Source organism: Saccostrea cucullata, unplaced genomic scaffold, assembly GCF_032062105.1.
Source record: "Saccostrea cucullata isolate Sc308-1 unplaced genomic scaffold, CSIRO_AGI_Scuc_v1 ctg7293, whole genome shotgun sequence".
Lineage (NCBI taxonomy): Eukaryota > Metazoa > Mollusca > Bivalvia > Ostreida > Ostreidae > Saccostrea > Saccostrea cuccullata.
Window position 1 is genome coordinate 38,817 of NW_026933900.1, and position 19,300 is coordinate 58,116.

General features: G+C 32.3%; 2 long non-coding RNA genes across 2 annotated transcripts; both read left to right on the top strand.

Moving 5' to 3' along the window:
- Window positions 1–933: 933 nt before the first annotated feature.
- LOC134239562 (uncharacterized) lies at window positions 934–5,259 on the top strand. The gene is made up of 3 exons (XR_009986247.1): window positions 934–1,020; window positions 4,269–4,327; window positions 4,871–5,259. It is a non-coding gene; the product is annotated as an uncharacterized LOC134239562 (long non-coding RNA).
- A 7,967-nt stretch (window positions 5,260–13,226) lies between these two features.
- On the top strand, window positions 13,227–15,630 carry LOC134239563 (uncharacterized). The gene is made up of 4 exons (XR_009986248.1): window positions 13,227–13,323; window positions 13,749–13,798; window positions 14,227–14,349; window positions 15,599–15,630. It is a non-coding gene; the product is annotated as an uncharacterized LOC134239563 (long non-coding RNA).
- The last annotated feature ends 3,670 nt before the right edge of the window (window positions 15,631–19,300 follow it).

The following is a 19,300-nucleotide window of genomic DNA, read 5'->3' on the forward strand; positions in this document are numbered from 1 at the left end:
TTATCAGAGAAACTTTATTCTAAATGTGATGATGTTTCTATCATCAGCTTTCCTTTATTTAGTGAAGCAATCTTAATTGTCCCTTTTCTCAGTTGATTCGATACACAAGAGCATGCTACATGCATCTGCATACAAACAATTTGTAAAACGCGACAAATTCGTGATAAATTCATGATTCATGAATATTAAAAGTCTTGTTAAAACTCACAAGTCAAAGTGGTCTTAAAAAGACACATTTGAAAACCAATTACACCATGTCAAAATTTCTGAGGGTAATTTTTATGGAAGAAAAAGGTGTCTGGATATCAAAATCCCGCTTCTATTTCATCATGCGAAAAGTTATATAAGGAAAAGAATGTCGTTGATGCTAAACACTTTTAAAAATGTTTAAAGTCTTAATTTCCAAAATAGGATCTTTTAAAGTCTTTGTGTATTTGCATTTAATTTACGCCATTGTAAGAATTTTTTTGTTCTAAGTAAATCTGTACGTCTGAAGTTTCTACAAATTTAAGTTCTTAATATTAATTTTCCTACATATTCGTGCGATTTAATTAAGCAATATAGAATATTTTTATGATCTTGTTCTACATGTACCTATAATATCAAAACTCTAATCAGGAGAATTGAGATTTTAACTTATGTCAGCGGGTTTCAAAATTTATTTCATGATATTTATTTAGAATGCAATGATTTTTGTGTGCAAGTAAACCGTTTTTAAAATAGAAAGTACACCCATACAAAAACTATTATTTAGACACTGCTTTTTTAAATAAATGTACACACATTTGAACATTTTCATTTCAAAATGCAATTTAAATTTTAATGTTAAATTTGACATTTTATAATACTTCAACAGTGTGAATTATTTTCCGTGTTAAATTGATCACATATACAGCGAAGCAACAAGGCGAGACACTTCCGGATCGGGATGGCTGGAAAAGCAGCTTGTTTCATAATTTTTGGTGTTTTTGAATCTTTATACCCTGGAAGCAGTCAAAATATATGTGAACAACCATCCAAGTAAGATAACATAGTAAATGATGCTAACTCAGTGTACGATGTAGGAAAAATGACGAAAAAAGTTATGTTAATAAAATAATCAATTTGAAAGTGTTCGTCTTATAAATACCATATATATAAATCATATTGTACTATCAATTTACACTTTCTTTAAATCTTATTAAACTTTAGTAAATTATTCACACATGTGTATAAAAGCAATGCGAAAAATTCATAGTTATTTCAGGATTTTGACTAAAAGAAATTATTTTCTAATAATACATGTTTTTTTTCTGTAAAATTCAGAAAAACCCATCAAATTAAGTAAATTTAATTTCAATAAATCAGCGATGAAAGTATCAAAAATATTCTTTCAAAGTTCTATACAGCTCACGCTCATTCTAGAAAACTTTCTCTGAAAATGCTTAAATTGAAGCGAACTTACAACATATGTATATTCATATACATAACATTACAGAGCTTTTGACTATTATCTCTATACATGTATATTTAGGAACAGAAAGAGTGTTTTGGTATAAGGTGAATATTTCTCAACAGGGAAATTTAATAGTATTTGTAGTGCGTATATATAAATAGTAAGTTGGATATTGGTCCGTGTAACACTTCCAAATCAGTTTGAGTTTTTGAACTAATATATTAACATCCTAAAACTCTAAATCGTTTTAGAGATTTGAATTGTTAAGTGTTACACAGACCGATATTGTTTTCCCTCGTTCTCATGAACACACATTTTTCAAATCACCCTAATCTTTTTAAGCCCAGTAATCGATTGTTTGATTGATTGTATATTAACGTCCCTTTCGAGAATTTTTCACTCATATTGGGACATCGCCATTTGCAGGTGGAGAGCTGCAAATTTTGTCAGATACTCAACACTTAGGGCCATTGAACAGGGAGGGAGCTTTTCCTTGCCAGCACTAGGGCTGGGTATTGGCCCGAGATTTCGTATTGCGATATATTGCGATATTTTTTTAACTGTATTGCGATATGTATTGCAATATTTTCAATGTAATAAAAATGGCATTTTCTTACTATATTTACTTTAATTTACATTCAGAATGTACATAACTATGATAAGTAACCAACACGAAAAAAAAAAATCTTGTTGATTTCATTTAGGCTCTGCAATGTTTCCACAAAACAACCTTTGACTTACTGTTTGGCTTAAGAACAAACTTTCATAAGTCCATTTTTATATTTAATGACAAAATCCCTTAATCTAAAAATATTGCCAATATATCGATATTACTAAATCGTATTGCGATACGATATTTTTTGTCATTGTATTGCAATATATTGAAATATCGATATTATTGCCCAGCCCTAGCCAGCACCTACTGCGACCATCCGAAGGACGGCTCTCGTCTCCACTTCCCACTGTGGGATTCAAAGCTACGACGTAAGGATCAACTCTCCAGTAATTAAAAATTCGGAGATATTTCGTTTTTGTCCTGTCTGTCCGTCTGTCTCTTTCTCTCCAAATAATTTTTTTAATATTGCCCATAACTTTTGGTTTGTTGGAACTATGGCTCTCATATTTTACATGTATATTTCATGTGAAAATGCTAATTTGAACTCTTGACCTTGACATTTTCTTGTGTCCAAAAGGTTGCGTTGCAATAAATGTCCCTTTTTATCCTGCATAAATCATAATGGTTATTTGTTTTGGTTTCCTTCTACTTTTTTTTTAGTCTTATGGATGTCGTTATGTTCTTTTGCTTGATATTTACATTAACTGCATCGTTTCTATCAGTTATCAAGACTTAGTCTTCACAGTTCTCCCTCAATTTGTAGTATATTCGAAATGTAATTGTTTTACACCTTGAGTATTGGGTTTCAGAGTCAATGCTATATATAAAAAAACAAATGTTTATCAATATAACATGCCCAGTTACCATGCAGAATTTAGATATATAGTAAAACGAATATTTTTCTCTACTTAAAACATATTGTTAAACTTAACTACATAGTTCTTTAATTTAGAGAGATGTCTCTTTAACATAGAAAAATATTTCGTTAAACTAGAGAGACATCTCTTTAAATGTAAGAGGTGTTTCAAGAGAGATATCTCTTTAACTTAGACAGATATCTCTTTAAGCTAGAAAGATAAAGGGTCTACCATACACCTCAGCGGTAAGCCTCATTAGTGACTGTTTCATCGACATCAATTTTTTTGTCTTGGCAGTGGAGAATTTTTTTTCTGTTTTCTATTCCCATTTATTTTACTGGAGAGCGCTTGATTAGGACAATAACTCAAATATCACGTATAAAACTTTCCCCTAGCTATTCCCAGTAAATTGAATTCTTCTAATAATATTTTTTTCTATTATGAAAATTGCTCCTTTAGTTTTGAAGTACTTATATGATTAATACACATTGAATGATCAAAAATACATTAATAATATGATTTATAATGAAAAAAAAAATTTTATGAAAAGAACTTCTATTTATAAGATATTAAGATAAAAAATTGATGTTAATTTCTTCCTCCTTTAGTTTTGATATACTTATATGATAAATTAACACTGAATGATTAAAAATACACTAATTATATGATTTATAATTTAATTAAAAACAAATAAAACTCAGATCCCAGAAATTCTAGAGGTAGGGTCAGGTGCCTAAGAGAAGTAAGCATTCCTTGCAAACACCTTGCCAAATACCACTTTAAGTGCAATAAAATCGCATGACTTGAAATATATTGTCAAAGTGGGATATGTTCAAACATCTTTACAAATGAATTATTGTTTCGAATGACTTTGAACGAAGTCAAAAATCCAACAACTAATGGTCAATACATGGCATAAGCTGTATCTAAAAAAAAAAAGAAACCAACGAATCAATTCAAAATTTGATATCACTTTTCATTTTTCTTATATATATTTTTCAATTATATATGGCATGAAAAACTTTAGTTTTCTTTATTATAACATTTAGTATTCTTTTTTTACCATTCACCCACTCGTAAGCACATAATTTATTGTGTCTCATGAAATTTTTCATTATTTTTGTTATGCTGCAACACTATCTCAAAAGAGTTTTTTTTCAAAACGCAATTTATACCGTGAATAAAAAATTAATTTAGAAAAACCAGAATGAATAACACTATAGCTAGAAATATTGATTGTATATTTTCACTGCAATGTTACATGTATGTATTTCATCTTAATTTGTAAAATGTAAGAGCTAATAAAACAAAGAATGAATAATACTAAGTAAATAAATATTCTATCTTAATTATCTTTCAGACCAGACGGTGTACCAATATGTTGCACATTTTACTTCTATAACGGAACTGATTGTATTGGTAAATTGAGTTTCACTAGTACTATTGTATTTAACAATCTTTTAGTATTTAAGGACAGATGATACAAACAAACTTTTGTAAAAAATTTTGAAAATAACAACAAAGGTCATGTTTTAATGAATAAGTTTCACCGCATAAATTTTATTTATATTTTATTCAAAGTTGCACAAAAATAATATTTGAAGTGAAAAATATTTGTGTAAGGATAGTTTCAGAAGGGTTGAATTTTGAACATCATAGAAGGTTTACAATTTCTGTATATTCTAGAAATTTATTATTTGCATTATTTGCAAAGAAATTACGTCAAAAAATATATACCAATCCAGGCATTCATTTTTTGTTTGTATTATCTGTCCTTAATGCATTTTCAAAGGTCTTGAGGCCGAGATTTTTTTTCTATTTCATATCATGTGCTGAGTATATTTTAATAAAGAAATCGTTTCTTTACGAATAATCCGTCTATGCATCTATAGTTCAATACTTTAAATTGTTTAAAACCTTTCATTTCATATATATCACTTTAGACTTCCTTATATTTGATAGAATGTCCACTAGGATACTACGGTGTGGAATGCAATATCCCCTGCGTTTACCCATCATACGGTCCAAGATGTAATCCTATTTGTAACTGTAGTGAAAATGATTGTGATAATGTACACGGATGTTTGTTAACGAGTGAGTTTCTTTTTTCTGAACTTCAAAATGCTTTGCTATTACCTTCCATCTTTCCCCTGCACAAAACAAATTTAAGTCTAATTCAAACTTTCTAAACAAAAAAAATATTTACCAAGTAAGCCAAAATGTTTTACCATTGGTGCAATCACAAGCACAACAGAGAAAGCGGTGAGAGTTGTGACCAATTAACTCAACTTTCATATTATGAACGCAAAGCCATGACGAATAGACGAAAAAAATGACAAAATTTAAGATTTACATAAGTAGTATAAGATTTGTTTGAAGGTAAAGGTTTGAGAACTTAAAAATCCAAAAGACTAAAATATTGCTTCATTTTGCTTTCTTCCCGTTTTTGGTATGCACATAGCTCAGTCAATAGACATGAATGTCGGATGTTCGAGGATTTTAAAACATTTTTCAAAAAGATAATGGTTTTAATCTTTACATGCTTTAATTCAAAACAAAGGTGTTTACAAATGTCATTCTCACATGCATGGCCTAGTTGGAGTGTCTAGTGACCTCTGCTCTAGAGTCGCAGGAAGAGATGATCCGTAGGTCGTGAGTTCGAATCCCACCGCGGGAAGAGGAGACAAGTCGTATGGAGGAGACCGTGTAAATCAAAACCGCCTGTGCCCCGCCACAATAGATACTGGCACGAAAAAATCTCTCACTGATCAATAAATCTTTAAGTCCCGCAAGTGATGGCGTCTCAAAATCAGTGAAAGATTCTCGTTTAGAAGTTCAATAACAAATAAATACTTAAAAATAAACAAACAAGTAAAGTCGATTCAAACAAAAACATCAAACGCATACAAAATAAGCATTTCATCACTAGTACGGGTTCCAGAAAATTGACACACTTTCAGTGTAGTTGTTAACCCCACTAATTCAAAATAAATGATCAGAATTTGTATGTCAAACCTTTGCCCCTTGGACCATGAACCAGACTTAGGCCTCGGGAAAAATATAACTAAAACGTTTATTACTAGTTCACTAAAACTAATTTTGTTTTGAAAAAAGCTCGAGATTGATAACACAATATTTATTAGATTTTTTTGTATATTGGATTGCTCCAATCCTACTAAATACTAAATTGCCTATTAAATAACTCCATCGCAACAGAGAAAATGCAATTCCAGCTAAAGATGTTACATGATCACAAAACCTGATGAAAAGTTGACAAAAATTAATAATCTACTCGATCAGTACAATGGACGCACAAGAAACCATAACTTCTCCTAGGCATCCGATCGCTACTTCGGAATTTCTGAGGGTCAGTGTCATACCCCTATCGCAGATTTGTATTGTTTGAAGTTTTGATGAAACCTTCCACTGTTCGTTATATTTACCCTTTTGAACCTCTAAAACATCAGAGATGTGATCAGGTGCCATGGAGAAGTTGGCATCCCCTGCCGACCGGCCACATCCGCCGTGTGCTCCTTGTCAGGATGGAGAAAATAATTGAAAGGATCGATGATAATTCAGTGTGTAGACGATGACCTAACAATTAGTATGAAAAATGTCAGTCAGCATTTGATTTAATGATAGATTATATTTGCTTACAGTCATTGCATTGACTGTAGAACTTGCTAAATGATGACTTTAAACGAGACTGCTGATATTCTTGTTACATTTTTTTCCCTCAATAGCTTACATTGTTTTAGAAATTTCGTCCATACATAATGCTCTTCCGCATTGAATCAGCTGTGAGATATAAACCCCGTGTGGTCAAAATTCTCATAGAGATTGTCAATCAGAAGTTTTATGTTGTTTTTAAAGTAAAATTTTGTTCATTCAAAATTTCTAAAAATTCCTTTGAACTTTTTAATATTCCCTTTTGATTTACACCCATTTTCAAATATCTTGTAGCACAGTACTCCTGAAGATTTCCATCATGATTGTAAATATATATTTTAGTGAGGAGTAAAGAAAGAGGCTTGTTAGAACATTTATTGGAAGCTGCTATGTTTCTTTGTATGTAAGTTTTTTTTTGGTGAAGTTTCGTAATCCAAAATAGATATGGTAATTCAAACGTTTGGTTGTTGGGAATAATAAAAATATTCGAAATTGACATAAGATTTTGAAGAATTTCCTCCATAGAAAGGCAGGTATGAATATACGCTGGATTGCCACTTGTAGAATTTTAAGTTTTAAAATTCAATTAAAAAATGAGCCATGCAAACAATGTTGTTACTTCTTTTGTCAACAGTGACCAATACATACTGATCGTGTAATCTATCTACACTCTGTTTTGGCTTCTGCATCATTCGCCTGCGTGGAGCAGTGGTAAGAGTCTGTTCTAGAGTCGAGGACAAAGGAGTTGATCCTTATGTTGCAGGTTCGAATCCAACTGTGGGACATGGTGATCGGTCATTCAGATGAGATCGTATAAACCAAAGTCCCGTGTCGCAGTAATTGCTTGCACGAAAGGGTCCCTCCCTGCTCAAGGCCTTGAGTACCAAGCATATGTCAAAAGTTGTTCTACATTGGCAAACGGTGGCATCTCCATTTTAATGACACATTTTCAAAAGGGACGTTAATTAATCACTGGTTTCATTTTATATCGTTATTTCAGACAACGTGAAAACAATCTTCTTGTTTTCGTCAATACTTTTATGTACAAAACAATATAAGGAACCCTGTTGTGTACATAACAATACAAACTGCAGCAGCCCATATGTCAATCCTATTAACGATAACTGGCACTTTTTGGTCGTTGTTCACATTTGAGATACCTCTCCAACACAACATCCTACAAATCAATGATTAATAATTAATAATTAATATTTAAATGTTTTAATAAAGGCATGTTTAGCTAAATTTTGTTTTTGAGAATTTCACGAACATATAAAAATATCTATCAAATGTTTTTCATGATATGCGCAACTTGAAAATTAGTTGATAGGCTTATTATATGGTCCAACCCCTAAATATATCCGTTTTTCTTGTGACAAGATCTTTTTATGCGCTTTAAATATCACTTGTAAATAGTTAAGGTTTAATTCCTCACTTGTATATTTAAGAACCCTCTATACACTGCGCACTAGAAAGTTCCAATTCCATGTAATTTTAGTGTTGTTAGAGTTATCTGTCCTTAGGTGTAAAATTTAAATAAATAGAAATTTAGAGATAATAAATCAATTTGTCATAATTTCGATCCTTCTAAACATTTCATTCAGTTTACATGAATAAACTGAAAACGTTATGTGCATATCATTCTCCAATTTAGGTAAGCAACAGTAATTTCTGTTCATCAAAACTTCATTGTTTTTTAATATCCTCAATCAAAGATTTGAACGTGCAATGCATATAGTTTTTGCCCTGGCCGTTCGTCTGTCTGTCTGTTTGTCTTTTTGTTCGTAAAAATTAAACCTTGCCCATAACATTTGAGTGGGTGAATGGGGCTATGGCTATCATATTTCATAGGTGTATCCTTCTTTGTGTAGCGCCAAATTTGACCTCGTGACCTTGACCTTGAATTTCGACCCATCTTTACAAAAAAGTTCCGGATTTTAGCTTCGGCATAACTTTTGTATAATTGAAACTAGTTCTTACATACTTTATGTGTATTTACTATGACAAAACCTTAGAATGGATATAAATAATTTTGACCTTTTGACCCTGACATTAGAGGTTGAACTGATTTAATTAAAATTCTAACCATGGTCATTACTTTTGAACACTTTTTACACGGCCTTTCATATTTCATGTGAGTATTCATTTTAACAAGAACTTCCTTTAGATAACGTAGTTCAGTCGGTAGAGCGCTCGCTCCGTGATCGGGAGGTCGTGAGTTCGTATCTCGGCCGCGACTGACTCAGTCGATAAAATTGGAAGCAACTGTTCCTTCGCCATGCGCTCGGCACTTTGAAGTGAAACTTGCGGGTCCTTCGGATGAGACCTTAAAAACCGAGGCCCCGTGTCAGCGGCAGGCGTTGGCACGATAAAGATCCCTCACTGCTCAATGGCCCTGAGTGCCGAGTAAAAGTCAAAATTTGAAGCCCTTCACCGGCATACGGTGACGTCTCCATATGAGTGAAAAATTCTCGAGAGGGACGTTAAACAATATACAATCAATCAATCAATCAATCCTTTAGATAACAACAATTTTGACCTTGACGGAGTTTGACCAGCATTTGAGAAACCAACATTCGCCATAAGCGGCCAAACGGGGGTATCAATGTTTCACAAATATATCATGTTTTTGGGAGAAAAGGACAGAACCTTATGGAAATAAATAGATAAATTTCATATATACATCTTTATGTAATCTAGTTTCTGTAGAGCCCCCCCCCCCCAAAAAAAAAATTCGTTGGTGTATAGAGGGTCACTTAATTTACTTCTTTAGAAAGAAATTGACATTATTTTTTAGGCCACATCGCACTTGATCATGTCTGATCCATTGGTGAACTGATTTGTTAGAGAAGTATCATAAACAGATTCACATTACTTCGGTATTAGCAGACTATAATTTTTGTAATTCTTCGTTATTTTTTTTTTTATAAAAAATAAGAAAACACTAACTGTGATCTTCAACTCGACATTTAGATCTATTGACGAAGTACTGTCAATTAAGAATGGCCATTTCCATTCTTATGTCGGTTAGATATATCTTGGTAAGCATGGAATAAAACGCTACAGAGTCTGACAAGTCTTTTACATTAGAATATTTTACGAATAAAGACGTTAATGGTAATCTAACAACAAAGGTTTAAGATAAACGGGATGGCTTTGCTTTTAAATCGTCAACTTCTGTTACGTTTGTAGCGATATACCTAACTCCCCTGCATACGGGGTTTATATCTCTCAGTCGATTCGATTCTCAGGAGCATACTCTACGTTTGAACAAATTGTTATCGTTTTTGACAAACAAGTACATGAAACAATAATATCAGTATCAGGAGTCTCGTTAAAAGTCATCATTTCATAAGATTTATGGGCGATACAATGACTTTGTCAGCAAATATAATTTATCATTAAATGAAATGCTGACTGACGTTATTCATATTAATTTTTTTGTTACTTATTGTAAAATCATAATTGACACAAGAAGTGTGATTATTCCGTCATTTCCCGATTATGACAAGGATCCCACGGCGTGTATGACTGGTCAGCAGGGAATTCTCACTCCTCCATAGCACCTGATCCCATTCCATTAATGTTTTAGAGGTCCATATGTGCTCTGCTCTGATTTGTATTGTTTTATTGACTTTTGAGCTAGAATGTTGTTTGTTATCTCCTTTTATTTCATTGCATAAATTAGGTTGGATAAATGTTCAAGTTATTTCATATTTTTCCTGGAAGATAATGTCCTTAAAACAATAAACAACAAAGTACAGTCTTTCATCAGCAAATGTCTCCGCCATATCCTTAACATCAGATGGCCGGAAACCACATTAAACAACCGCACATGGTAGAGGGGAGATAACAAACCAAATTCACATAGACATTGACATAAAGAAGAGAAAATTGGAGTTGGATAGGCCACACTTTACGCAAACCCTCGAAAAACATCACAAAACAGGCTCTGGATTGGTATCTACAAGGAAAAAGGGTTGGAAGACCCGGGTCCGTTTCACAAAAGGACTTGTGACTTTAGACCAAATTCAATTCTTCATATAACTTTTTAATTATATCGAAAATTATTTCAAAGTTTTTAAAAGAAATGTGGCAAGATATTTTTACAAACAATTTAAAAGAGAATTATTCATTTTGCGAAATTTTAGAATTATTTGAAGTTTTTGGTCTTAGTCGTAAGTTCTTTTATAAAACGGGCCCCAGGAAAAGGGACACCGTGAGAATTGAGGTAAAAGAGGCAGGTTTTACCTGGACCCTTTTTAAAAAAAATATAGCCCAAAACTGTGCGTGGTTGCAGCCCTTTGCTTCAAAAGCAGCGAACCAGAATAATTCAAGTTACTATTTTTAGTTATAATTCTTCTTACTAAAGCTCAATAACAATTTTACTTTCAAAATTTCTCTCAGAGTCGCTATGAAGGTTTCTTGAAATTCCAAAAAGGGCTAACCACTGTTTTACTTACACTTTAGCAACCAAGAATGCGTTTTGAGACGTTATTAGTACAGTTTGTGTACATTTACTGAATAAATCTGTCAACCCTTGTACATTTTTTCGCCCTTCAATCCTGTTAAACCATAAATTAATTAGTAAAATTTTTTGGTCGATACACAAAAATCATTCGTGCAGATGTTAAGGATCGAAAATGCGAAGTCAAAATGGACTACAGTCAAATAAGCTCAGCATGGACTTGAAAAAATTGATATTGATTTACTTTATTTACTTGAGACTGATTAGGTGAAGCTAAATGAGTTAATAAGTATCGTTTACGTATACAAACATCTTTTAATTTAAAAAAAAAAATGAAATGTGGGTTAAGTGACAAAACTGTGGCCAGCAGGAGGGATTTGATTCTAGCGCCATTGAAAATATCACCAGGGACTTTTTCTGCATTGGAGTATATAAGAGTTGCTTTAAACTCCACCTGCTCCACTGAATAGTTGGTAAGGTGGTCTATATTATAAAGTTCGAGGGGTTTCACTCGCTAATTGAACAATTTGCCGTAAAGTAAGACATTCTGCAAGTTAAAACGTGACAAAAAAGTAAAACTAGAGTCTAAAATAATTTGAATTTACACTCAAAAATTTCCTTCCACCGTCAAAAACAAGACGTTTGGAAAGAAATTTCACAAAATAATTTCAAGATTTTTATTTAATATTTTAACACACCAGTGCACGTAAGAGAAACTATAATGCTGTTTATAGCTAAATAGAGGAACGGTTTTCGCATTGTCCATGTTCATTAATTGTTATTTTCAATATTTTGGTTGCCTTGTTTTATGACTATTGCTAGTTGTTTGACACACATTTTTCATTGTTTTCCATAGTTGTAACGTTGAGCAAAGTAATGCAATGGCGAACTCGTTAGCTGAGGTTCACGATCTTACTCAACGGCACTTGTTTCGTATACGTGGCACCCCTACTCATTTTTATCTCAAGGTAACCAACTCATTTTCAGGTTACCCTGCTTCAAGCTTTTATTTTATTAATATATCAATCATTAATCTACTTTGAAATAACATCATTTGCTTTGAGAGATCTTTTTATTGCCAGTTGAGTCGTTTCAAAAGTCTCTGGTCGAGCCTGTTTATAATGTTTACCAATCATTTATTCCTCAACATTTCCTCAATACAAAATAAGACAGTGGATGAGATACATCAATATCCGGTTGGGGTTAAAGATATAGGATAAAACCAGAGACTTCTGAACTATGGAATACTCCGAAGTCCCTGAAAAATTATAATAATTTCCTACTTCTTATTTTCTAATTTCTTATAATAATAATAATCGTCGATATATTTGTTTTTGTTTGTTTGCTCTTGTGTTTGCCCCTCTCCAGAATCATTCACTCATATAACGTATAAAGTTAATTAGGAGAAGGAAGCAAATTTAAACATATTCAGCCCATGGGGTCTTTGGGCAGTGCAGGTGCAAACACCTATACTGCGACCTTGATTTATAGGTGTAATCCAAAGGACCGGTCTCCATGTCCAGCAGTGGAATTTGAACCCTTTACGTAAGGATCAGCTCCCACTCCTCGACTCTAGAACAAACACTGTAACCACTGCGACATGCGGCAAGTATAGATGTAAAAAGGGACGATAACGAACAGTACGTGATTGATCTAAAATAAAATCTTTTCAAATAATAAAACACGTATTACATAAATACATAACGACAAACGGGCAGACAAATCCGGATAAAGTGAGTTCTCAATGTCGCTCTGCTCTACAGGAAACACTTAAACAAACACAAAATATTTACCTATCAAATACCCTGAAAATATGGTTTTTAAACAAAAAGAGCGTATAATCATTTTATCATAAATGTCGTAAGAAATCATCAAAATTTGATTAAACTGTCATATAATATATGTTAAATAACAGCATTGAAAACAACTGTTTATTACTTATTGTTATTGTATATCGAATAAATAGAATATCTTCTAATTTGCTTTTAATTTACATGTAATTATATTTTAATGCTATTCCATTCAAACGCTTCCCCTTTTAATATAAGAGTACAAGTATGCTTTAGATTGGTTCAGGAATAAATCCCGGAAACTTTTAAAGAATTAATTAATGATAATAAGGGTATTAAAAGTTTCGAGGAATTCATAACTTCATTCTCTTGGGCATCATATTTCAAATGCAACAAATGTTGAAAAATATTATACAAACATCATTATTTTTGCAATTTGTTTGTCCTATAAGAACAGAAAAAGATGGAGTTTGTTCAACTGAACGTGAGTAAGTACTTGTGTTTTTTTTAATTGCTAACATTTTGAAATGAAGCTTCTTGTGTCTTCTTGAATTTTTTGTCTTTTTCCAAGTAGCTGAACAGTTCCAACACTTGAAGCAACTGTTTGACCACTATACTCTAATATCTATATATGGTGTTGTGCTCATCTTTCAAAACAAGTTTGGATAAAAAGAACCATTTAGAATATGTTCAATTTTTTGAAATATATTTTCTTTGAATCATCCAAGTATTTTCATCGATCGATATCTTTCAAAAACCCTAGCAATGCATGGGTTTTTTTCTTTTTTTGTTTATGAACATCTAATGGTACTGCGACTTTGAAGAAAATTTTTTTTTTAAAACTATCAGTAGTTAAGGTACGTTGATTATGTCCTTAAATGTAGTATTAAATTTTAATCTCTTTTTTTCATAGACCCATAAGATGTTGCACCGACTACAAACAAATCAAAGATAAATGCATTGGTATGTATTCTTTAAGAATAAATATGACCGACGGATACTGAATATTTTGCTTAATAAGAAGAAATGTGTAAAAATAAATAAAAATATCTGTAACTTTATATGGTATTCTTACTTGTAACGCTTTACAAAAGTACACCCCTGTCGGTCTAGCGGTGACATTCTTTTTATATTTAGTAACACTGACCCATGTAATGTTTACCATAAATTCATATCCTGCTTAGAAAGAGGTGCGATAAATTGGGTTCAAACTCTTTGAGGGAAAGGAAACATTCAATTAATATTTACAGCTAAACAGTTTTGTTCTTTAAGGACTAGAATGAGTTCAATGAAGAATGATTTTTTTAAAAAACTTTTCTTAGACAATGTTAGAGCAAATTGAGAATTATATAAATTGGTTTGACAGCAGTTTCCTTACATTGTCCTTTCAGCTTGCAATGGTAGTTTTGGAGTTCATTGTTCTCGAGACTGCCCTGTTGGTTATTGTGGTCATAAATGCTTAACAAAGTGTGATTGTGAGGACTGCAATAGTCATAACTGTGCATGTCCTGCTGGTAAGTTTATATATTTATTTCATCATACACTTGATTATATAGGAAAGATTACATAATCAGTACGTACTGGTCACAGATGACAAATAACAACATTGTCTTCGTTTGTAAGGCTCATTATATAACTTGTATTTTAGAAGAACATTGATTTAATTCTACAAGTGGTTATCGAACTTATACACATAGTTTCCTTTCTAAGAAATAAATTTTTCAAAATGATAAGTCAGTTTTGAATATTTTGAAAGTAAATTTCAATTACCACACGATTTTGGATTCTAAAATTTCATCAACTTCATAAAAATCCTTACAAACAAAGAAACATAGGGGGCTCCAGTAAATCTTCAATCAAGCCTTTTTATTTACTCCTCTCTAAAATATAGTGAAGGAGAAACTTCAAGAATACTGTGCAACAATATAAATATATTCGCTAAGTGATGCAATTCCGATGAGGATACTTAAAAATCCAAGGAACTTCTGGAAAATCTGAAATCACCAGATTTTACAAAAATTAACAGCTTAAAACTTTAAGACTTTTCAGCTTTATACAACCATTCCCCACGAAAATTAAAGTCCAGGCTTTTTGATTTCATTGACAGATGCTTTTTCAATCAAAAATGGGACTCGTAAAACTACTTACCTTTTTATTGGTAAATTGCAAAATTATTTTGTTAAAAAACCATTTTGATTGTAAATACAAGTTCTCTGAAGTTGACATCAAAAAGATGCTTGAGTTTCTAATTAACAATATCTATGTGTTTTTTGGAGGTCAGGTATTCCAACGATCTATTGGAAATCCCGTGGATACCAATTGCGCCCTGCTATTAGCAGTGTATTCATATGAAACAGAATTTGTCCAAAATCTTACACGTGAAAAGAAGAACACACTTGCTGTTGCCTTCAACACGACATTTAGATATATCGACGACGCATTGTCAGTAGACAAGGGATATTTAATTTTTGTGTCGATACAATATATCCCGGTGAGCTTGAAATAAAAGATACCATAGAGTCTAACACATCTGTTTCATATTTGGATATTTTACTAGAAGTGATATTAATGGTAATTTTATGATTAAATTGATGATTTTAACTTTTCAATCGTCAACTTCACTTACATATTCAATCGCCCCTGCTCTCAGATTTGTATTTTTGTGTATTTTATTATATAACGACCACTCTTTGCTTTTTTTTCTCTCAAAAGACTTAATATTACATTTGATTGTTTAATTATACTTATAATACTTTGTTTCAGATACGACATCAATTCGATCTTCTAAACAGGACATTTTACCTTTGCTGTTTGCAATACTTCTTCCCGTCTTTGGAATTTCTTTGACAATATTGGTATTTTTTATCTTCAAACACTATTGGTAATTGTTTTAAAATTCTGTCGGAATTTAGTTCTTTTTCATTGTTATTTGTAGCTCTATTGTAAGAGAACAGGTGAGCCTCTGCAATGTTAGATGTTCGTCGTGTGTAGAAACGCTATGGAGACTTCTCACAGTTTTAGTCAAATTTAAATAAGTATAAGTACATAAAAATGGATACCATGAACAGTTTTTAGAGTTCTTTCAGAACTCTATTTCTACAGGCTTGGTACAATTTCAGTAAGTATTCGTTCTCTATACCACAGTTTCGGATAAAGAAACGGGTTGCAAAGTTTAATAAATAGGTTAAGATCTCCTTCTTTCGTCTATTGTAAAGTAGGTATGACATTGAATTTGCAGTAATAATTATTAAATTCTTGCTCGCTGAGTTTTTTTTTTCTGAAGTGTATGTTTTTTTATCATTGACTCGCCAAAAATTTAGGGTATATCTGTAGATACATACAATAAATAAACTTAGTTACTAATAAGAATATATATCAACGATGACTAGTACAAATAATAAATTCAAACAGATACCTTCCATCTTATTTAAAGAGAACCTTAATTATGTTCCCCAAACGGAGTTTGGGAACATATTGATTTTACTCGGTTTCTTATTATTATTATTATTATTAAGGTCTTCCGTCTCCAACGGAAGACCTTCTTGTTATTCTTCGGTTTCTTTTTCCCTATTATTATTATTATTATTATTTTTCTTACCGATTTTGTGCACGCGATTTCTCGTAAACTACTGGGCCGATTCTCATGAAACTTTCACATCTGATAGGTACTGATCTGAACCTTATTGGAAATTTTTGTTGTTGACGTCGTCACTTCCGGTCGTGAGATATGGACAATTTCCTGATTTTAAAATGCAATTTTGTCTTGATTTAGTAGCAAAAACTGCTTAAGATATGAACTGAAGATTAATTGGAGATGATAGTTCATGACTTATAGCGTTGCAGAATCGCCTTGCCGTGCGTCGTCAGTACTTCCGGTCGATACCGGAAGCGAATTTAAAAATCGCAATTTTTCAACTTTTCTTTTTTGATATTTTTGTTTTAGAATTGAATAGAGACCCTTTTGCAGAAGCCAAATATGTAATTTGTTTGAAAATCAAAAAAGCCAATCTCGAGATATTTGCATTTGAAAACGCGAAGCGGCGATCTCAATGGCTAAATGGTTAGCGCGTTGGATTGTCACGCGGGCGACCCGGGTTCGATCCCCCGTGTGACCAAAAAATTTTATCATTTTTTCTGCTCGATTTTTCGATATTTTTAAATTTTAAACCAATTGGAACAATATATTATAAACTTTTCAGCATATCTTGCGTAATAAGGGGTCACAAGGGGCCAGAATATCACATCTTTGACGCTTTATATCTTAAAAAGGGGGAATATTTTGATAAGCAATATCGAACAAAAGATGGTCAGAATAATGTTCTAAACAATATACATACTTTGAATTTTTGTAAAACGGCCCCATTAAGGACTTGTAGGAGTGGCCCCTAAATATTTTCATTGAGCATATCTCCACAACGAAAAGAAATCTCTGAATAAGTGTTGAACAAAAAATCTTCAAAATCACAAGACATTTCATTTGGTATCAAGAAAATGGGGCTGACCCCTCAAATTAGGGGCTCATAGGGACTAAAAGTCTTTTATCAATAACTCTCTAACGATCTATATTTTGTTATACATTACTGAAGCAAAAGTATTTATCTTACCGATTTGCAAAAATATATGATGATATTTTAATAATGTTTTACGTAATAAGGGGTCACAAGGGGCCAGAATGTCAAATCTTTGACGCTTTATATCTCGAAAAGGGGGAATATTTTGATAAGCAATATTGAACAAAAGATGGTCAGAATAATATTCTAAACAATATGCATTGTGGCAACGCACTTTGAAAAAATTACGCACTTTGAAAAAATTTTTCAAAGTGCGTTAAAATTGGGACAAAATCAACGCACTTTGAAAAATTTTTTCAAAGTGCGTTAAATTTTGGACCAACTCAACGCACTTTGAAAAAATTTTTCAAAGTGCGTTAAAAGTCTACATCAATATATTTAACCATGGATACACTTAACGCACTTTGAAAAAAAATATCATATTTTAGTCATGGAAAGATTTTATTTATTATTTTCTTTCAAAAAACTAAGCCTAACCCTAACCTCAAAAATGAATTGATTTACTCCCGTCGAAAAGAGGAGAAGACGGGTATAAGATCCCTAAGTCCAAATCTTTATCTTTCCAATACATAGGTGTCGGTAACAAACGGGGGAGGGGAGCAATAAACCTAAAAAGGGTACGCTGCATTTTCAATGCTTATACGATGTATATATATTTTCAAAATAAGTGGGGGGGGGCCCCCCCCCCCCCATCCCCTCTCATGGCCCATCGCCCAGTCTCGAGGCCTATGCTATACTCAAAGCATTCATATAATTATGTATTTACCTAATTGGTATGACGTTGAAAACTTTCAATATTAAATGAGTTAATTAAAACAGATGAATACTAGAAATTTTGAAGTACAGTAAAACTTATGAGAGAGAAAGAATTTTCATAGCTTTGAACAAATCAAATTGGCCCCTTTTTATTATGATAGATGCTAAGTTACTTGAAGCTGTCCTCTGTTAGTGCCCCCTATACACCTGTACATCTACTTATCAAAGACTAGAGTAAAAAAAAGAAGAAACGAATTAATGAACTTAAATAATCGTCACTCTTTTTGTTCAAGACCCTTTTTTCCCTTTTATTTTATCCAAACCTTAAATATTTAAAACGTCAATATCTCAGGTCCTACAGTGACTTTATCATTAAAAAGTTATCAAACCAGGATCTATTATTTATCATACCGATTATTTAGAGGAACATTGACAATCTTTACATTTTTTTCAAAGTGCGTTAATATGGTCGATATTAACGCACTTTGAAAAAAAAATATTTTTTTCAAAGTGCGTTAGCTTGGTCCCAAATTTTAACGCACTTTGAAAAATTTTTTCAAAGTGCGTAATTTTTCAAAGTGCGTTGTAACAATGCATACTTTGAATTTTTGTAAAATGGCCCCATTAAGGACTTGTCGGAGTGGCCCCTAAATATTTGTATTTAGCATATCTCCACAACAAATATAAATCTCTGAATAAGTGTTGAACAAAAAATCTTCAAAATCACAAGACCTTTCATTTGATATCAAGAAAATGGGGTTGACCCCTCAAATTAGGGGCTCAGAGGGGCCAAAAGTCTTTTATCTATAACTCTCTATTGATCAATATTTTGTAATACATTACTGAAGCAAAAGTATTTATCTTAACGATTTGCAACAATATATGATACAATTTTGATCATATGTTACGTAATTAGAGGTCTGAAGGGGCCAGAATGTCAAATCTTTGACGCTTTATATCTCGAAAAGGGGGAATATTTTGATCAGCAATATTGAACAAAAGATGGTCAGAATAATATTCTAAACAATATGCATACTTTGAATTTTTGTAAAACGGCCCCATTAAGGACTTGTAGGAGTGGCCTCTAAATATTTTCATTGAGCATATCTCCACAACGAAAAGAAATTTCTGAATAAGT